Source organism: Pristiophorus japonicus, chromosome 9 (assembly GCF_044704955.1).
Source record: "Pristiophorus japonicus isolate sPriJap1 chromosome 9, sPriJap1.hap1, whole genome shotgun sequence".
NCBI lineage: Eukaryota > Metazoa > Chordata > Chondrichthyes > Pristiophoridae > Pristiophorus > Pristiophorus japonicus.
This window is the reverse complement of record NC_091985.1, coordinates 212,648,445-212,670,871: the sequence shown is the minus strand read 5'-3', so window position 1 is coordinate 212,670,871 and position 22,427 is coordinate 212,648,445. Positions and strand designations below refer to the sequence as shown.

Here is a 22,427-nt window from a genome sequence, read left to right as displayed (position 1 = left end):
TCACCTCCAAGTCTTCTAAACTCCAATGTGTACAGGCCCAACCTGCTCAACCTTTCTCATTATGACAACCCCTTCATCTCAGCAATCAACCTCGTGAACCTTCTCTGAACTGCCTCCAGTGCAAGTATATCCTTCCTGAAATAAGGAGACCAAAACTGTACGCAGTACTCCAGTTGTGGTCTTACCAATGCCATGTACAGTTAGAGCAGGACTTCCCTACTTTTATACCCCATCTCCCTTGCAATAAAGGCCAACATTCCATTTGCCTTCCTAATTAATTGCAGTAACTGCATGCTAAATGTTTGTGTTTCATGTACAAGGACCCCCAGATCCCACTGTACCACCGCATTTTGTAATCTCTCACAATTTAAATAATAATTTGCTTTTTAATTACTCCTACTAACGTGGATACCCTCACATTTTCCCCACATTGTACTCCATCTGTCAAAGCTTTGCCCACTCACTTAGCCTATCTATATTTGTTTGTAAATTCTTTGCGTCCTCCTCACAACTTGCTAGGTTAGCACAGGTTAGATACACAGTAAACCTCCCTCTACATTATCCCATCAAACACTCCCAGTGCAGGTACAACACGGGTTAGGTGCAGAGTAAAGCTCCCTCTGCACTGTTCCAAAAACACTCCCGGGGCAGGTACAGCACAGGTTAAATACAGAGCAAAGCTCCCTCTACACTGTCCCATCAAAAACTCACAGGACAGGTATAGCACGGATTGGATACAGCGTAAAGTTTCCTCTACACTGTCCCATCAAATATTTCCAAGGCGGGTAACAGCACGGATTAGATACAGAGTAAACCTCCATTTACACTGTCCCATCAAACAATGCCAGAGCAGGCACAGCACAGATTAGATACTGAGTTTCCCATGTGGTGGCTGGCGTGCAACGGCCACCACACGTTAAAAAAAGCCACACACAGGCATCTTCCACCCTTCAGGATGTAGTTCAGGATCTGGAATATTAGGTCCTTCATTGAAACACCTGTGAACTCATCCTTTTTTGGCGTGGAAGCAAGTCATCCTCGTTTGCAGCTGACACTAAGCTGGGTGGCAGTGTGAGCTGTGAGGAGGATGCTAAGAGGCTGCAGGGTGACTTGGACAGGTTAGGTGAGTGGGCAAATGCAGTATAATGTACATAAATGTGAGGTTATCCACTTTGGTGGCAAAAACAGGAAGGTAGAATATTATCTGAATGGTGACAGATTAGGAAAAGGGGAGGCGCAATGAGATCTGGGTGTCATGGTACATCAGTCATTGAAAGTTGGCATGCAGGTACAGCATGCGGTGAAGGTGGTAAATGGCATGTTGGCCTTCATAGCGAGAGGATTTGGGTATAGGAGCAGGGAGGTCTTACTGCAGTTGTACAGGGCCTTGGTGAGGCAACACCTTGAATATTGTGTACAGTTTTGGTCTCCTAATCTGAGGAAGGACATTCTTGCTATTGAGGAAGTGCAGCGAAGGTTCACCAGACTGATTCCCGGGATGGCAGGACTGACATATGAAGAAAGACTGGATCGACTAGGCTCATATTCAATGGAATTTAGAAGAATGAGAGGGGATCTCACAGAAAAATATAACATTCTGACGGGATTGGACAGGTTAGATGCAGGAAGAATGTTCCTAATGTTGGGGAAGTCCAGAACCAGGGGTCACAGCCTAAGGATAAGGGGTCAGCCATTTAGGACCGCGATGAGGAGAAACTTCTTCACTCAGAGAATTGTAAACCTGTGGAATTCTCCATCACAAAACGTTGTTGAGGCCAGTTCATTAGATATATTCAAAAGGGAGTTAGATTTGACCCTTTTAGCTAAAGGGATCAAGGAGTATGGAGAGAAAGCAGGAATGGGGTACTGAAGTTGCATGATCAGCCATGATCATATTGAATGGTGGTGCAGGCACGAAAGGCCGAATGGCCTACTCCTGCACCTATTTTCTATGTTTCAAGGTACTGCCAATGATGATGATGATGAGATACAGAGTAAACCTCTCTCAAAACTGTCCCATCAGATACAACTCGGGCAGTTGGAGTACAGGTTAGATTCAGAGGAAAGTTTCCCCTACAGCGACCCATCAAAGCTCACAGGGCAGGCAGAGCACAGGTTAGAGACAGAGCAAAGCTCCCTCTACACTGTCCCAACAAACAATTCCAGGTCAGGTACAGCACGGGTTCGGTAAAGAGCGAAGCTCCCTTTATACTGTCCCATCAAGCACTCCCAGGGCAGGGACAGCACGAATTAGATACACAGTAAATCTGTGCCAGAGGAAACTGTACCCCAGCGAGAGTCAGTGCCAGAGGAAACTGTACTCCAGTGAGTGTCAGTACCAGAGGAAACTGTACCCCAGTGAGTCAGTGCCAGAGGAAACTGTACTCCAGTGAGTGTCAGTACCAGAGGAAACATGCAGCAGAGCTTGGTGTCCAGCCGTCTTGGATCCCCTTGCCATTGGACCAAGACCTTGCTCTGCCAAGCCCTTGTGGTAGCCGGTGCGCAATGGCCACCTCACGTTAAAATAATTCATGCTGTTAGCAATACAAAACAATCCTCTTCCTCTGCAGTTATCAATCTATTACAATTCCCCATGCCTGTAGTTTTGTTATATTACAATTATAAATATCTTCAGTTATCAGCAACAAATTGCATTTATATCACACCTTAAACGTAGTAAAATGTCCCAAGGCACTTCACAGGACCGTTAGCAAACAGAATTTAAAATCCAGACACGTAAGGAAATACTACCACAGGATTAAAAGCTTGTTCAAAAGGGTAGGTATTAAGGAGCATTTTGAAGGTGGAGGTTTAGGGAGGGAATTCCAGAGCTTATGGTCTCGGCAGCTGAAGGTATGGCCACCAATATTGGAGGGATGAAAATTAGGGCTGCTCAAGAGGCCAGAATTGGAGGAATGCAAAGATCTCTGAGGGTTGTAGGGCTGGAGGAGGTTACAGCAATAGGGAGGGGTAAGGTCCTGGACAGATTTCAAAACAAGGATCAGCATTTTGAAATCGATGGAGCAGGAGCCAATGTAGTTCAGTGAGCACAGGGATGAATGGAAATTGGTACAAGTTGGGATGAGAGGGCTGAGGACAGACTGAGTCGAATAGGCCTATATTCTCTGGAGTTTAGAAGAATGGAAGGTGATATCATTGAAATATAGAATTGACAAGGGCTGAATAGTCTAGAGCTAGGGGTCCTAGTATTAGGATAAGAGATTGGCCATTTAAGACGGAGATGAGATATTTCTTCACTGAAGAGTTGTGAATCTTTGAAATTCTCTATTGAACAGAGATCTTACTGAATGGCGGAGCAGACGGGAGGGGCCGTATGGCCTACGCCTGCTGCTACTTCTTGTGTTCTTGAGTAAGGATACGGGCAGGAGTGTTTTTGATAAGCTTAAGCTTGCGGAGAGTGCAAGGTGTGAGGCCGATCAGGAGAGCATTGGAAATAGTCCAATGTAGTGGTAACAGAGGCATGGATGAGGGTTTGAGCAGTTGAGCTGAGGAAGGGGCAGAGACCGGCGATGTTATGGAGCTGGAAGTAAATGTACTTGGTGACTGAGGGAATATGGATTCGGAAGCTTATCTCGGGGTCAAGTACGACGGCAATCAATAAATTTCAACTCTCCATATCTGTGTTTCAGTTTATTAGAATACTACATACCTCGAGTGGCCAATACTTCAATAGTAGTACTTATCAATATATTTTCTGTTAATTCCAAATGTTCATGAATGAATAATTGATTCTGTCAGTGATAGGCCGTGCTGGTATTTCAGATTGGTCTGTGCATCATGATCAATGAATTGACGACGTGCTTCCGGTTCAATCTTTCCAATGGCTTTCTCACCAGATGGGAAATATTTGAACATTGAGATCTGATGGTGTCGGTGTGAGTTCAGTCCCACCTAATGTACAGAGACAGGTCCATCTGCTGGGCTCTGCCTCAAACTGGAGTCACCTCTTAGATCAAAGCCCTTTACTCTAAAACACACACAAGATTCACTGTGACTGTGTGTTTAGAGACAGAAAGTGATCTCACTTCACATCCCATTGCACGGTCTCATGCTGGATAATTGTGCTCGGTGGTCAGTCTCTCCCAGTCTCATTTCCTGTCTTACCTTGTAACCTGTGTGTACTGTCTACAGGACCGGTGTGTATCTGAGTAAATGGCACTTTCTCTTACCTTTCTCCCCAGTCGATCTATTGAAGCGCTTTCAATCGGAAAGGGCTCCCTGGTTGGTGCTCTCACAATCCTGTGCTGGTTCACCTGCTGTTGTTCCTCAGTCCACAATCCCTGTTTCCTTCCAGCTGTGGAACTTTCTCAATCACTCCGCCATTCACCGGGAGATCTAATTATGACAGGGCAGAAAATTAGAAGAATATTAATGTTGTGAAGTGGAATGTAGTGTAAAGTGTTTTTCCAACGTTTCAGAAAAGTATATGTCCAGTATTTCTGTTTGATTTTATCCTTTTCCTCAAGATTCCTGACCCGCCCGTCTGGATTTACAGAAAATCACCAGATTCTCCCCGGGTTACACACTGTCTGATCTCACTGGGCCCCCGGGTTACACACTGTCTGAGCTCACCGGGCCCCCGGGTTACACACTGTCTGAGCTCACCGGGCCCCCGGGTTACACACTGTCTGATCTCACTGGGCCCCCGGGTTACACAGTGTCTGATCTCACTGGGCCCCTGGGTTACACACTGTCTGAGCTCACCGGGCCCCCGGGTTACACACTGTCTGATCTCACTGGGCCCCCGGGTTACACGCCGTCTGATCTCACTGGGCCCCCGGGTTACACACTGTCTGAGCTCACTGGGTCCCGGGGTTACACACTGTCTGAGCTCACTGGACGTTTCAGTCTATCTCCCGCATGTCCCCAAACCCTGAACTCCGGGGCTGTTTGTTCAGTTCGGTGTTTTCCCTCACAGACTCACCAGGCCCCAGCCGCCCACCATCAGTCCGGTTCCCTGCGGCCCCCGGTTCCCCACATTGTCCAACCGCTGGTTACAGCAAACTGCGCGGCATCCGGGGACTGGAGGTGGGCAGGGCGGTACCGAGCATGCGCACTGCGGCCACAGAGCGCGTTCCTGCATAAATTAATGACCTTTAGTGAATTCCCGTCCGTCTATTGGCTGCACGAAGAAGATTGCCAGCCACTCCCACCAATAGGAGCCGGTAGCGCCGCAGAGCCCCGCCCACTGTGATGAAGGCGCGCTGGGCAGCTCGGGGGTCACGTGGTTCCTGATTTCAAAAATTGCGGCCGTTCAACTGTTACCAGGAGACGTCACAGCTCCGTCCACATCGCCTGTGACATCTAGTGCTGAACCGCTCGCAGTGCGCCTGCGCCGGACTCCCAGACCACTCAATTTCTCACTCCTGCAGTATTAATAATAATTTTTCTTTATAGAGCGTCTTTAACGAAGTAAAACGTCCCAAGGCGCTTCACAGCAGTGTTCTAGGACACAACACATACATTTAACACCGAGCCACGGAAGCAGAAATTACGGCAGATGACCAAAAGCTGGGTCAAAGAGGTAGGTTTTTAAGGAGGGTCTGAAAGTAGGAAAGAGGCGGAGAGGTTTAGGGAGGGAGTTCCAGAGCTCGGGGCCCAGGCAGCTGAAGGGCCAGACACCGATGGTGGAGCGATTATAATCAGGGATGGTCAAAAGGGCAGAATTTGAGGAGTGCAGACATCTTGTGGGCTGCAACAGATTCCAGAGATCGGGAGGGGCGAGGCCCTGGAGTGATTTGTAAAAAGTGATTTGTGATTATTAACAGCAACAACTTTTAACCGTGAGTCTTGTTTATTTTGTTTATTTGTACATGGGACGTGCTGGCAACGGAAGAATGACCATAATATGATAAAATGTAACATTAAGTTTGAAAGTGATTTTGTTAAATCCGAAACTGGGGTCTTAAATTTAAACAAAGCAAACTTTTTAGGTATGAGAGGTGAGTTGGCTGAGGTAGATTAGGAAACTACATTAAAAGGTATCGAGACAGATAAGCAATGGCTCACATTAAAGAATTAATGCACAATTTACAACAATAAATACCTTTTAAGGCACAAAACACCCTCAGGAAAGGTGGTCCAACCGTGGCTAACAAGTGAAGTTAAAAATAGTTTTAGGAAGAAGCTTATAATGTTGCCAAAAAGAGCAGTAAGCCTGGGAATTGGGAGCATTTTAGAATTCAGCAAAGGAGGATCAAGAAACATAAAGGGAAAATAGAAAATGAGAGTAAACTAGCGAGAGACATAAAAACAGACTGTAAAAGCTTCTGTAGGTATGTTAAAAAGGAAAAATTAGCGAAAGTAAATGTGAGTCCCCTACAGGCTGAGAAATTATAATGGGGAATAAGGAAATGGCAGAGAAATTAAACCAATACTTTGGGCGGAAAATTGCGGTTGGAAGTTTCTTTTCGGTGAACGCATCCGACCAGAATTTTTTTTTTTAATTGCCTGATGGTCTCAGAGGAACATAGGATTGTGGTCGGAGTCTGAGTTTCGTAGTGCAGTGTACAGGAACATGTCTTCCAGGTATGTATTCGTATCCTGGGATCACGTGGGCCTGAACCACCAATGAACATCTAGTATTCTCATTGGTAATAATGGGAGCTCCCATTGCTTTCAACAACAACAACTTTATTTATATACCGCTTTTAACGTAGTAAAATGTCCCAAGGCACTTCAGTGTTATAAGACAAAGCAAATAAATTTGACACCGAACCACATAAGAAGAAATTATAGCAGATGACCAAAAGTTTGTCAAAGTGTAGTTTAAGGGGCACCTTAAAGGGGGAAAGAAATGTCCAGAGGCTGAGGGAGGGAGTTCCAGAGCTTGGGGCCCAGGCAGCTGAAGGTACGGCCACCGATGTTGAACAGTTCTAATCAGGAATGCTCAAGCGGGCCAATTTTGAGGAACGCAGACATCACGTGGCATTGTGAGGCTGAAAGAGATTAGAGATAGGGAGGGGCAAGGCCATGGAGGGATTTGTAAACAAGGATGAGAATTTTGAAATCGAGGCGTTGCATAACTGGGAGCCAATGTAGGTCAGCGAGCACGGGGGTGATCGGGACTTGGTGCAAGTTAGGACATGGGCTGTCGAGTTTTGGATGACCTCAAATTTACATAAGAACATAAGAAATAGGAGCAAAAGTATGGCCATATGGCCCCTCGAGCCTGCTCCGCCATTTAATATGATCATGGCTGATCCGATCATGGACTCAAGTCCACTTCCCTGCCTGCTCCCCATAACCCCTTATTCCCTTATCGGTTAAGAAACTGTCTATCTCTGTTTTAAATTTATTCAATGTCCCAGCTTTCACAACTCTGAGGTAGCGAATTCCACAGATTTACAACCATCTGAGAGAAGAAATTTCTCCTCATCTCAGTTTTAAATGGGTGGCCCCTTATTCTAAGATTATGCCCCCTAGTTCTAGTCTCCCCTATCAGTGGAAACATTCTCTCTGCATCCATCTTGTCAAGTCCCCTCATAATCTTATACGTTTTGATAAGATCACCTCTCAATCTTCTGACTTCCAATGAGTCGAGGCTCAACCTACTCATCCTTTCCTCATAAGTCAACCCCCTCATCTCCGGAATCAACCTCGTGCACCTTCTCTGAGCAGCCTCCAAAGCAAGTATATCCTTTCATAAATCAGGAAACCAAAACTATATGCAGTATTCCAGGTGTGGCCTCACCAATACCTTGTATAACTGTAGCAAGACTTCCCTGCTTTTATACTCCACCCCCTTTGCAATAAAGTCCAAGATTCCATTGGCCTTCCTGATCACTTGCTGTACCTGCATACTAACCTTTTGTGTTTCATGCACAAATACCCCCAGGTCCTGCTGTACTGCAGCACTTTGCAATTTTTCTCTATTTATAAAATAACTTGCTCTTTGATTTTTTTTCTGCCGAAGTGCATGACTTCACAATTTCCAACATTATACTCCATCTGCCAAATTTTTGCCCACTCACTTAGCCTGTCTATGTTCTTTTGCAGATTTTTTGTGTCCTCCTCACACATTGCTTTTCCTCCCATCTTTGTATCATCAGCAAACTTGGCTACGTTACACTTGGTCCTTTCTTCCAAGTTGTTAATATAGATTGTAAATAGTTGGGGTCCCAGCACTAATCCCTGCGGCACGCCACTGGTTACTGATTGGCAACCAGAGCATGAACCATTTATCCCGACTCTGTTTTCTGTTAGTTAGTCAAGCCTCTATCCATGCTAATATATTACCCCCAACTCCGTGAACTTTTATCTTGTGCAGTAATGTTTTATGTGGCACCTTGTCAAATGCCTTCTGGAAGTCCAAATACATCATCCACTGGTTCCCCTTAATCCACCCTTCTCGTTACATCCTCAAAGAATTCTAGCAAATTTGTCAAACATTAGTTCCCCTTCATATATGCCAATATATTTGATTAACGTGAAAATATAAATTGTGTTCACCGCCCTACCAGCCTCTTTTTGTCTGTCTCTCTCTCCTCCTAAACTGAGGGACATTTAACAGTGATCTATCCATCCCATCCTCATCACCCAGAGATGGCTATCAGAGTGAGCGGCAGAGAGACAGGCATAGTATCAGTCTTAAACACCCTAACTGTGTCTGCATATTAGGCTCAATACTAGTATCACACATTCATGTATAGCACCAGAGAGAGAAACAGTGTCTGACATATGAAGAAAGATTGGATCAACTGGGCTTGTATTCACTGGAGTTCAGAAGAATGAGAGGGAATCTCATAGAAACGTTTAAAATTCTGACGGGTTTAGACAGGTTAGATGCAGGAAGAATGTTCCCAATGTTGGGGAAGTCCAGAACCAGGGGTCACAGTCTAAGGATAAGGGGTAAGCCATTTAGGACCGAGATGAGGAGAAACTTCTTCATCCAGAGAGTGGTGAACCTGTGGAATTCTCTACCACAGAAAGTTGTTGAGGCCAATTCACTAAATATATTCAAAAAGGAGTTAGATGTAGTCCTTACTACTAGAGGGCTCAAGGGGTATGGTGAGAAAGCAGGAATGGGGTACTGAAGTTGCATGTTCAGTCATGAACTCATTGAATGGCCGAAATGGCCTACTCTTGCACCTATTTTCTATGTTTCTATGTGTCAGTGTTGTACTCACAAGTGTGTCCACATCATGTGAAATAAGAGGATCCTGCCCAGACAGGCTGGCTGGCTGGTCCTTGCCCCCCAACCCCCACCCCCCCCCCCCCCCAGTTCCTTTGCTCATACTCTGATTAAAGTGAATTGGGAAAGTTCACTTTGCTGATTATAGACTGCGCATGTGTGAATAAGCCCTGCCCCCTGTGTTGATTTCCAGTGAGCAGAAGATCACATGCACCCTCCCCTCCCCCAGCCCCACCTGTGAGCGCCATTCACTCAGTGAGCGGAAGAAGATGGTTTAAACAGCCGGGAATGGAGACACCGCGGCCCCGGGGTAAGGCAGCGAGCAGCAGCCTCCTTGCAGCAGCACATCGCTTTGGGAGTGTGTCCGCAGATGGGCTCAGAGATCGGCACTGAGTCTAGGGGAAGTTCAGGGGGAGTCGGGGGCTGTGTGTAACAGGCGGAGTGGAGCAAGAACTGGTCTCAGTGCATGGAGTGAGTGGGGGAAGGGAGAGGCCATTCTCGGGCTGTGTGTGGACAGCGTGTGTCCCGGGTAAGGGAGACAGAATGGGAAGGATCTGCTATTTACAATCATTGCTGCAAACCAGAAGTGAATGTTCCTGCTTTAGTTCCAGTGTCACCATGTTTGTTGTCCAAGACTCCCAAAGCAAGTGCTCTACTCTGAACTCCTTCATGGCAAACGAACCAAAGGTGGGCAGCGGAATCATTACAAGGACACCCTCAAAGCCTCCCTGATAAAGTGCGACATTCCCACTGACACCCGGGAGGCCCTGGCCCAAGACCGCCCTAAGTGGAGGAAGTGCATCCGGGAGTGCGCTGAGCACCTCATCGCCAAGAGCCTTCAGAAATCAAGCGCAGGCAGCGGAAAGAGCGTGCGGCAAACCAGTCCCACGCACCCCCCTCCCCCCACCCCACTTCCCTCAACGACTATCTGTGACAGGGACTCTGGCTCTCGTATTGGACTGTTCAGCAACCAAACAACTCACTTCAGGAGTGGAAGCAAGTCTTCCTCGATTCCGAGGGACTGCCTATGATGATGATGATTGGACAGTGAGCAGTGGAAGCAGAGCCGGACACTGAGGATTTATACAAGGAGCATCTATTGCAGGCACCGGGTGAGAAATGTGAAGGACACGTTTTAAACAGCGGCTCTTTGTTTTTGGTTGAACGGTTAGTGCCCTGGGAGAGGGGAGTAGCAATCTGAGTTGTGTAAAAGTCCGTGCTCCATCGGGTAGTCCCATTCCTGAAGCAGGGCAGGGCAGGGGTTGGGTTGTGTCTGGATGTCAGTAAATTGCTGTAAATCTGCCCAACACACTCGGTGTGCAGAAGCTGAGTGCTGCAGTGGAGTCAGACACTGACACTGTTTGTATCGCTGGCTTCCATTTGCGAATGTTCATAATGATTACTAATTGAACGATTACATTCATCACGTTAGTCTTTTTGACCTCTCCTATTGAATGATCAGAGATACCTTTTCTTCCTACAGGCAAGGAATTGAAGGAACTGGAACAAATGTGAAGTTTCCACCACCTGAGACACAAGGAACAGTGTAACCAGCTCCTTCTCACACACAGTAGGTACGGTACCGATCACAGTGTGCGGAATCAAAGACAGGTTATCCGAATTAAATATGTTTGTGGTGCTGAATGGCTTCCTCCTATTCCTGTATAACAGGCCTGAGGGGGCTGATGACCACCTCCTGTTCCTAGTGTAACAGATTGGAGATACTGAGTAACCTTCTCGTGTTCCTAATGTAATAAACACGAGGGTCTTAATGGCCGCCTCCTGTTCATATGTAACAAGCTCTAGGGGCAGAATGACCTCCCCCTGTACCTATGTATCGGGCTAGAATGGGTTCAATGGCCTCCTTTAGTTCTTATGTAACAGGTTCTAGGGGCTGAATAGCCACTTCTATTCCTGTGTAACAGACTCGAGGGGCTGAATGGCCTCCTCCAGTTCTGATGTAACAGAAACTGACAGGTACAGTATGAAACCCACACCCACGTATCTGAGCAATAATATGCAAATCAAACCCATACTCGCCTATTGGAAACTGACAGGGAAACACACACCAGAGACTGACGGAATGAGTAAATAGTTTTGGCACTCTTACTCCAGTGTCAGTCTCACACAATCGTTTTTTCAGTAATTCGGATGATAACTAACATGCTCTCAATGTGGCCCATTTAATTAGTGATAAAAGCAACTTGTGAAACAAGCCCATTTTTGCTAATTTAATTTGTGACAAAAAGATGATCTGAGCATGCGCTAAATACATGCTGCTCCTCCCCTCCCCAAACAGTGTTTAAACCAACGGGAAGGGCCCAGGCGAGCTCCCCCAGCTCTGTCAATGGCTACCGTTTCCTCTGTGCTCGGCTGATGATCGTTTAACTCATCAGGTTGAGGAGATAGCCCGAGTAAGGGAGCAATCAGCAGCCTCCTTACAGCAGCTCATCGCATTGGGACTGTGCCCACAGATGGGCTTTGAGTCGGGGTAAGTTCAGCGGCAGTCGGGGGCTGTTTGTAAGAGGTGGAGTGGAGCAGGAACTAGTTCCAGAACATGGAGTGAGTGGGGGAAGGGGGTGCCCATTCTCGGGCTGTGTGTGTTCAGTGTAAGGTAACAAAGAAAGTAAATCACCTCGCTCTTTCAAATCATTGCTGCTTTCTTTCCCCAAATCAATAATGAATGTTCCTGATTCAGTTCCAATCTCACCGTGTCTGTTGTTCTTGGACATTGAACAGTGGAAACACAGCCTGACAGTGAGGATGTGAGGAGTGTCACAAAGTACATCTATTGCAGGCACCAGAAGAGGAATGTGATGGGTGACATTTCAAAAATGGGTTATTTTGTTTCGGTGCTTTGAATTCTTCAGAGCCATGTTGCTGGTGATCGAGAGATACATTGTAGCTCCCTCAGAAACGTCAGAATATGGTCACTGTCACATTCTGTTAATGACACAGCCCCTTAACTCTGTTTCAATAAACAAAACAATTGTTTTACAGCCCAGGTACCTGTGGTTATATTCCAGGAAGCAATTCAGAATTTTACAGGTAATCCCATGGAAGTGGGAGATATAAACCTGGACTGTGCCAATCGGGTGCTCCCATTCATGGACCAGTGCTGGGTTTGGGCTGATAACTTACTATAGAATCGTCATACACATCTGGTGTGGTGAATCTGAGTGTCGCTGTACTGCAGTGAGATCAGACAGTGACACTGTTTCTATTGCAGATTCCTCTCTCTAGATACTTTACTTTATTATAATCAAACACATTAATTATAAATTTATTTTTATATTCTCTCCATTGGCTGTCCATATCATAACTATAAGTGTTCTCCTATTATTATTCTCCGAGCAAAATACTTCAAGCCAGAATAAATGTGATCTTTTCTCAACCTGGAACACAAGGACCAGTGCAGGCAGCTCCTCCTCACACACAGTAAGTACATTATCACTCACAGAGCGCAGAGATACAGAACTGACCTCAATCATATTGTCACAGGCAGCAGAAGCTGTCAGTCCCACAGTCATCCAAATTTCCAGAGTTATATTATGAAAGACAGAAAGGAGATGAGTAAAAATGGAGGGCAGAGAAACCCAGGGAAAAAACAAAAAGGGCCACTGTACAGCAAAACTTTAAAGGGTCAAAGTGTAATAAAAAGGCGAGCATGAAAGCTCGGTGCCTCAATGCAAGGAGTATTCGGAACCCAGAGAGGGCCCTGAGCTCGTTGGAGTGGGTGAGAGCTCAGATGGACAGGACCCTGAGAAAGAATGCAAAAGGCAGGAGGCAACAGAGCAGAGTAGCACTGGGGTAAGTGTAAACCACAAGGTGATAGGAAGGGACAATATGTATGAATATAAAGTGAGTGCAGGAGAGGTCAAAACTAAAAATCATGATTTAAAAACTAGTATTAAAACACTACCTAAACGCACGCAGCATTCGAAATAAAGTAAATGAATTGACGGCACAAATCATTGCAAATGGGTATGATTTGGTGGCCATTACAGAAACGTGGTTGCAGGGTGGCGAAGACTGGGAATTAAACATACAGGGGTATCTGACAATTCGGAAAGATAGACAAGAATGGAAAGAATGTGGGGTAGCTCTGTTAATAAAGGATGATATCAGGGCAGTTGTGAGAGACGATATTGGCTCTAATGAAGAAAATGTTGAATCATTGTGGGTGGAGATTAGAGATAGTAAGGGGAAAAAGTCACTGGTGGGCGTAGTTTATAGGCCCCCAAATAATAACTTCACGATGGGGCGAGCAATAATCAAGAGAATAATGGAGGCATGTGAAAAAGGAACGGCAGTAATCATGCGGGATTTTAACTTGCATATCGATTGGTCAAATCAAATCGCACAGGGTAGCCTTGAGGAGGAATTCATAGAATGCATACAGGATTGTTTCTTAGAACAGTATGTTATAGAACCTACAAGGGAGCAAGCTATCTTGGATCTGGTCCTGTGTAATGAGACAAGAATAATAAACGAACTCCAAGTAAAAGATCCTCTGAGTGATCACAGTACAGTTGAATTTATAATACATATTGAGGGTGAGGAAGTAGTGTCTCAAATGAGCGTACTATGCTTAAACAAAGGGGACTACAGTGGGATGAGGGCAGAGTTGGCTAAAGTAGACTGGAAACACAGACTTAATGGGGGCACAATTGAGGAACAGTGGAGGACTTTTAAGGAGCACTTTCATAGTGCTCAACAAAAATATAGTCCAGTGAAAAAGAAGGGCGGTAGGAGAAGGGATAACCAGCCGTGGATAACCAAGGAAATAAAGGAGAGTATCAAATTAAAAACCAATGCATATAAGGTGGTCAAGGTTAGTGGGAAACTAGAAGATTGGGAAAATTTTAAACGACAGCAAAGAATGACTAAGCAAGCAATAAAGAAAGGAAAGATAGATTACGGAAGTAAACTTGCGCAAAACATAAAAAGATAGTAAAAGCTTTTACCGATGTATAAAACGGAAAAGAGTGACTAAAGTAAATGTTGGTCCCTTAGAAGATGAGAAGGGGGATTTAATAATGGCAAATGTGGAAATGGCTGAAACCTTAAACAATTATTTTGCTTCGGTCTTCACAGGAAGCCACAAAAACCATGCCAAAAATTGCTGATCACGGGAATGTGGGAAGGGAGGACCTTGAGATAATCACTATCACTATGGGGGTAGTGCTGGACAGGCTAATGGGACTCAAGGTAGACAAGTCCCCTGGTCCTGATGAAATGCATCCCAGGGTATTAGAAGAGATGGCGGAAGTTATAGCAGATGCATTCGTTTTAATCTACCAAAATTCTCTGGACTCTGGGGAGGTACCAGCAGCTAATGTAACGCCTCTGTTTAAAAAAAGGGGGTGGACAAAAGAGAGTATGGGGAAAATGCTTGAAGCTATCATTAAGGAAGAAATAGCGGGACATCCAGATACGAATAGTGCAATCAAGCAGACGCAGCATGGATTCATGAAGGGGAAATCATGTTTAACTAAATTACTGGAATTCTTTGAGGATATAACGAGCATGATGGATAGAGGTGTACCGATGGATGTGATGTATTTAGATTTCCAAAAGGCATTCGATAAGGTGCCACACAAAAGGTTACTGCAGAAGATAAAGGTACGCGGAGTCATTAGGTTCCTTCTCCACCTGCTATATGCGGATGATAGTTTGCGATTACCGATGACTGTCTCAGGAGGAGGATTGGTTCAGTCCACTACCTCCGTTTCTCTGCTCTTGTATGTTAGCTGTTGGGTTTGAGAGTCAGTGTACAGACATCAGTGTGGATTGACACTGTCAGCGTCTATCTGTTCATGTGTGTGAGTAAGGGAGTGAAATTGGATCTGCCTTTCAGTGCGATATGATTGGACTTTGAAACAACACATTATTGTACTGCTCCAAGTGACTGTGGGATTCATAAGAACATAAGAACATAAGAACATAAGAACATAAGAACATAAGAACATAAGAACATAAGAACATAAGAACAGGAGTAGGCCATCTAGCCCCTCGAGCCTGCTCCGCCATTCAACAAGATCATGGCTGATCTGGCCGTGGACTCAGCTCCACTTACTCGCCCGCTCCCCTTAACCCTTAATTCCTTTATTGGTTAAAAATCTATCTATCTGTGATTTGAATACATTCTATGAGCTAGCCTCAACTGCTTCCTTGGGCAGAGAATTTCACAGATTCACAACCCTCTGGGAGAAGAAATTCCTTCTCAACTCGGTTTTAAATTGGCTCCCCCGTATTTTGAGGCTGTGCCCCCTAGTTCTAGTCTCCCAGACCAGTGGAAACAACCTCTCTGCCTCGATCTTGTCTATCTCTTTCATTATTTTAAATGTTTCGATAAGATCACCCCTCATCCTTCTGAACTCCAGCGAGTAAAGACCCAGTCTACTCAATCTATCATCATATGGTAACCCCCTCATCTCCGGAATCAGCCGAGTGAATCGTCTCTGTACCCCCTCCAAAGCTAGTATATCCTTCCTTAAGTAAGGTGACCAAAACTGCACGCAGTACTCAAGGTGCGGCCTCACTAATACCCTGTACAGTTGCAGCAGGACGTCCCTGCGTTTGTACTCCATCCCTCTCGCAATGAAGGCCAACATTCCATTCGCCTTCCTGATTACCTGTTGCACCTGCAAACTAACTTTTTGGGACTCAAAAGAGTTTCATGCACAAGGACCCCCAGGTCCCTCTGCACCGCAGCATGTTGTAATTTCTCCCCATTCAAATAATATTCCCTTTTACTGTTTTTTTTTTTCCAAGGTGGATGATCCCCTCACACTTTCCGACATTGTATTCCATCTGCCAAACCTTAGCCCATTCGCTTAACCTATCTAAATCTCTTTGCAGCCTCTCTGTGTTCTCTACACAACCTGCTTTCCCACTAATCTTTGTGTCATCTGCAAATTTTGTTATACTACACTCTGTCCCCTCTTCCAGGTCATCTATGTATATTGTAAACAGTTGTGGTCCCAGCACCGATCCCTGTGGCACACCACTAACCACCGATTTCCAACCTGAAAAAGACCCATTTATCCCGACTCTCTGCTTTCTGTTAGCCAGCCAATTCTCTATCCATGCTAATACATTTCCTCTGACTCCGCGTACCTTTATCTTCTGCAGTGTGGCACCTTATCGAATGCCTTTTGGAAATCTAATTTGTCTAGAAAACCATCCCTGATACATTCCAGGAAATCCTCCTCCACCGCATTGCTACTACTTTGGTTAGCCCAATCAATATGTCGATTAAAGTCACCCATGATAACTGCTGTATCTTTATTGGATGCATCCCTTATTTCTTGTTTGATGCTGTCCCAACCTTACTACTACTGCTTGGTGGTCTGTACACAACTCCCACTAGTGTTTTCTGCCCTTTGGTATTCCGTAGCTCCATCCATACCGATTCCACATCATCCAAGTTAATGTCCTTTCTTACTATAGCATTAATTTCCTCTTTAATCAGCAATGCCACCCCGCCTCCTTTTCCTTTCTGTCTATCCTTCCTAAATGTCGAATACCCCTGGATGTTGAGTTCCCAGCCTTGGTCACCCTGGAGCCATGTCTCCGTGATGCCAATTACATCATACCCTTTAACTGCTATCTGCGCAGTTAATTCGTCCACCTTATTCCGAATGCTCCTCTCATTGAGGCACAGAGCCTTCAGGCTTGTCTTTCTGACACACTTTGCCCCTTTTAGAATTTTGCTGTAATGTGGCCCTTTTTGCTTTTTGCCTTGGGTTTCTCTACCCTCCACTTTTACTTTTCCCCTTTCTATCTTTTGCTTCTGTCCCCATTCTACTTCCCTCTGTCTCCATAGGTTCCCAACCCCCTGCCATATTAGTTTAACTCCTCCCCAACAGCACTAGCAAACACTCCCCCTCGGACATTGGTTCCGGTCCTGCAGACCATCCGATTTGTACATGTTCCACCTCCCCCAGAACCGGTTCCAATGTCCCAGGAATTTGAATCCCTCCCTGCTGCACCACTCCTCAAGCCACGTATTCATCTGAGCTATCCTGCGATTCCTACTCTGACTAGCACCTGGCACTAGTCGCAATCCTGAGATTACTACTTTTGAAGTCCTACTTTTTAATTTAGCTCCTAGCTCCCTAAATTCATCTTGTAGGATCTCATCCCTTTCTTTACTTCTATCGTTCACCCTCCCTTTTCAGAATGCCCAGCACCCGCTCCGAGACATCCTTGACCCTTGCACCAGGGAGGCAACATACCATCCTGGAGTCTCGGTTGCGGCCGCAGAAACGTCTATCTATTCCCCTTACAATTGAATCCCCTATCACTATAGCTCTCCCACTCTTTTTCCTGCCCTCCTGTGCCCTCTGACTGTGTATCCTTTTCATGCGGTAAGACCAACTCACTAAATGTGCTATTCATGTCATTCTCAGTATTGTGCATGCTCCAGAGTGAATCCACCCGCAGCTCCAGTGCCGCAATACGATCTTTATAGGACTCCCGAAGTCCCCGGACTCGCGCTGCACCAAGCTCCTGCCTCTCGACGCAGCCACTGGGCCTTTATAGGCCTCTCGAAATCCCCGGACTCGCGCTGCTCCAAGCTCCCGCCTCTCCAACTGCCTCTCGACGCAGTGGCTGGGCCTTTATAGGCCTCCCGAAATCCCCGAACTCGCGCTGCTCCGAACTCCTGCCTCTCGACGCAGCGGCTGGGCCTTTACAGGTGTCCCGAAATCCCCGAACTCACGCTGCTCCGAGCTCCCGCCTCTCCAACTGCCTCTCGACGCAGCCGCTGGGCCTTTACAGGCCTCCTGAAATCCCCAGACTCGCGCTGCTCCGAGCTCCCGCCTCTCCAACTGCCTCTCGACGCAGCAGAGCTTGGTCTCCAGTCGTCTTGGTTAACCCTTGCCACTGGACCAAGACCTGGCTCTGTCAAGCCCGTGTGGTAGCTGGTGTGCAACGGCCACCACACGTTAAAAAAATCCCCACACAGGCATCTTCCACCCTTCAATATGTAGCTCGGGACCTAGAATGTCAGGTCCCTCATTGAAACATCTGTAAACTCATCCCTTTTTGGTGTGGAAGTGGGTCATCCTTGACACAAGGGACTTCCTAATACTATACTAGTAGTATACTACTTATAGAATCTAAATGATAACAACACAGAACGTGTACATCCAGCCCACTGGTGCCTGTGCCGGCACTCATTTGAAAGAGCAAACCAATTAGTCCCACTCCCCCTGCTCTTTCCCAATATCACAACTAGTCCCACTCCCCCTGCTCTTTCCCAATATCCCAACTAGTCCCACTCCTCCTGCTCTTTCCCAATATCCCAACTAGTCCCACGCCCCCTGCTCTTTCCCAATATCCCAACTAGTCCCACTTCCCTTGCTCTTTCCCAATATCCCTGCATTTTTCCCTATCCAAGTATTTACCCAAATCCCTTTTGAAATGTATTACTGAATCTGCTCCCGGCCCCCTTTCAGGCCGTGTATTCCAGATCATAACAGCTCATTGCGTATTTATTTCCTCATTTCGCCTCTGATTCTTTTGCTAGTTAAATCTGTGTCCTCTGGTTACAGACCCTACAGTATCTGGAAACATTTTAAGAACATAAGAATTACAAGCAGGAGTAGGCCATATAGCACTTTGAGCCTAAGATCATGGCTAATCCTCGACCTCAACTTCACCTTCCCGCCTGCTCTTCATATCCCGTGATTCCCCGAGAGTCCATAAATCTATCTATCTCAGCCTTGCATATATTCAATGACTCAGCATCCACAGTCCTTTTGGGTAGAGAATTCTAATGATTTACAATCCTCAGTGAAAGAATTCCTCCTCATCTCGGTCTGAAATGGCCCACCCCTTATCCTGAGACTATGCCCCCTATTGCTAGACTCTCCAGCCAGGGAAAGCAACCTCTCAGCATCTACCCTGTCAATCCTGCTCAGAATCTTATATTTTTCAATGAGATCTCCTCTCATTCTTCTAAAGTCCAGAGAGTATAGGCACAATCTACTCAATCTCTCCTCATAGAGCAACCCTCTCATCCCAAGGATCGATCTAGTGAATCTTCGTTGGACCACCTCTAAGGCATGTATGTCCTTTCTCAGATAAGGAGACCAAAACTGTGCACAGCACTCCAGGTGTGATCTCACCAAAGCCTTGTACAATTGTAGTAAGACTTCCTTACTCTTGTACTCCAACCCCCTTGCAATAATGGACAACATGTCATTCACCTTCCTAATTGCTTGCTGTACCTAGAATCATAGAAACTTACAGCATGGAAGTAGGCCATTTCAGCCCATCGTGTCTGCGCCAGCTGACCAGGAGCTATCCAGCCTAATCCCACTTTCCAGTTCTTGGTCCGTAGCCCTGTAGGTTATAACACCAAGTGCACTTCCAAGTATTTTGTTAAATGTGGTGAGGGTTTTTGCCTCTACCACCCTTTCAGGCAGTGAGTTCCAGACCCCCACCACCCTCTGGGTGAGGAAATTTCCCCTCATATCTTTTCTAAACCACCCCCCAATTACTTTAAATCTATGCTCCCTGATTGTTGATCCTCCTGCCAAGGGAAACAGATCCTTCCTATCCACTTTATCCAGGCCCCTCATAATTTTATATACCGCAATCAGGTCTCCCCTCAGCCTCATCTGTTCCAAAGAAAAGAGACCCAGCATCTCCAATCTTTCCTCATAGCTAAAATTCTTCAGCGTAGGCAACATTCTTGTAAATCTTCGCTACACCCTTTCCAGTGCAATCACATCTTTCCTGTAATGTACCTACATGCTAACTTTGTGTTTCCTGTACGAGGATACCCAAGCCTCTCTGAACACCAACATTTAACATTTTCTCACAATTTAAAAATATTCTGTTTTTCTGTCCTTCCTACTAAGATGAATAACCTCACATTTCCCCACATTATGCTCCATCTGTCACTTTATTGCCCACTCTCTTAACCAGTTGGTATTCCTTTGCATACTCTTTGTGTCCTCCTCACAGCGTACTTTACTACCTAGCTTTGTATCATCAGCAAACTTGGATACATTGCGCTCAGTCCCTTCATCTAAGTAATTAATATCAATCATAAATAGCTGAGACCCAAGCATTGATTCTTGGGGCACTCCCCTAGTTACAGCCTGCCAACTGGAAAATGGCCCGTTTATCCCTACTCTCTGTTTTCTGACTGTTAACCAATCATCAATCCATGCTAATATATTACCCTCAACCCAATGAGCCCTTGTCTTGTGTAGCAATCTTTTATGTGGCACCTTATCGAATGTCCTTTGGAAATCCAAATATACAACATCACTGGTTCCCTTTTATCTATCCTGATAGTTACATCCTCAAAAGACTCTAAAAATTTCTAAAACACGATTTCCCCTTTCAAAAACCATGTTGACTCTGCCTAATCATATTGATTTTCTAAGTGTGACGTTACCACTTCCTCATTAATGAATTCCAGCATTTTCCCGCCAACGGACATCAGGCTAACTGACGTGCAGTTCCCTGTTTTATCTCTCCCTCCTTTCTTGAATAGCGGGGTTATATTTGCTACCTTCCCATCTGCTGGGACCGATCGAGAATCTAGGGAGTTTTGGAAGATCACAGGGCAGGTACAGCACGAGTTAAATACAGAATAAAGCTCCCTCAAAACAAGAGATGTCAAACTAATTTTCTATGGTGGGCCTGATCTGGTATCCTGCCATTTGGTGAGGCCCACACTCAGCAAATTATTAAAATAAAAATAGATAAAGATAAACTATGTTGGTACTTAATTACTGTTAGATTTTACTCACTACTACTACTGCTCCCGATACCTGGCACCTCTGGCTTCTGCTCCCGATACCTGGCACCTCTGGCTACTGCTCCCGATACCTGGCACCTCTGGCTACTGCTCCCGATACCTGGCACCTCTGGCTACTGCTCCCGATACCTGGCACCTCTGGCGACTGCTCCCGATACCGGCTGACCCTCGAGCCCGGTGAAGAGATGTTAGGTCGATAGTGGGGTGGTACTTTGAAAAAAATCTAAATGAAAGAATTGCATGAGACTTTGTTGCCCCGACTGTCCTCAATGAAAGCCTAGCTTCCCATTCTAAGGAAGCCTATTGAGCATGTGCAGACCAGGGTGTGGTCCATACTTGGGTGTTAACCTTGGGGAGAGAGAGGAGAGAAGCTTTAACTCCTTGTCCTGCTTCTTGCAAAGGTACAATTTAATTATGGGGGCAATATTGACAATGCCATATCTCGTGCAAGCCTTCTGCATGATGGTGCTGGTGGGGAAGATGATTGATTCAATGTCATCACATGAGGAACCTCAAAGGACATGGATGATGGGCAGGAGGCCTTAATCACGTTGGGTATTATCGAGATTGGCATTCATACCTGCACCTAAGTGCTGCAGACTGTTTGAGAAGGCTGTGTTTCCGCAAGATAACCGAGATCTGTGAGTTAGTAAAAGCAGACCTGCAACCGAGAAACATCAGGAGGACTGCTTTGTCAGTTGAAGTGAAGGTTATACAGCTGCACTTTCATTCTATGCATCTGGATCATTCCAGGCCACAACTGGGGATGTATGCACCATTTCTCAACATGCAACACATATCTGTATTCAGCAGGTGACTGCTGCTTGTCTTGGATTAAAAAGATGAGGACCACTATGTCTGTAGTGTGCACCTTCTGGAGCAGGAAGTCACCAAGGCTTCTTCGACTGCACCTTCTAAACCCATAATCTCCACCGTGTAGAAGGACAAGGACAGCAGGTGCATGGAAAGACCAGCACCTCCAGGTTCCCTTTCATGTCACGCATCATCCTGACCTCAGAAACATAGAAAATAGGTGCAGGAGTAGGCCATTTAGCCCTTCGAGCTTGCATGACCATTCAATCTGATCATGCAACTTCAGTACCTCATTCCTGCTTTCTCTCCATACCCCTTGATCCATTTAGCCATAAGGGTCACATCTAACTCCCTTTTGAATATATCTAATGAACTGGCCTCAACAACTTTCTGTGGTAGAGAATTCCACAAGTTCACAATTCTCTGAGTGAAGAAGTTTCTCCATCTCGGTCCTAAATGGCTTACCCCTTATCCTTAGACTGTGACCCATGGTTCTGGACTTCACCAACATCGGGAACATTCTTCCTGCATCTAACCTGTCCAATCCTGTCAGAATTTTGTATGTTTCTATGATATCACCCTCATTCATAGACTGCAACACAGTTCAAGAAGGCAGCGGCTCACCACCACCTTCTAAAGGAGCAATTCTGGATGGGCAATAAATGCCGACCT

General features: G+C 45.8%; 2 protein-coding genes across 4 annotated transcripts in view; one reads left to right on the top strand and one right to left on the bottom strand.

Annotated features, from left to right (window-relative positions):
• The window catches only part of LOC139274112 (uncharacterized), a 438,299-nt gene that overhangs the window by 72,167 nt on the left and 343,705 nt on the right, over positions 1-22,427 (bottom strand).
• Positions 5,335-22,427, top strand: part of LOC139273633 (zinc finger protein 79-like) — a 37,988-nt gene continuing 20,895 nt past the window's right edge. For 2 of the 3 annotated variants that reach the window (XR_011595263.1, XM_070890622.1), the window contains exons 1-3: positions 5,335-5,545; positions 10,638-10,728; positions 12,509-12,592. The gene's annotated coding sequence lies outside the window, so the exon portion shown is untranslated. The remainder of the gene's footprint in view (positions 5,546-10,637; positions 10,729-12,508; positions 12,593-22,427) is intronic. The other variant, XM_070890623.1, reaches the window with a different exon arrangement.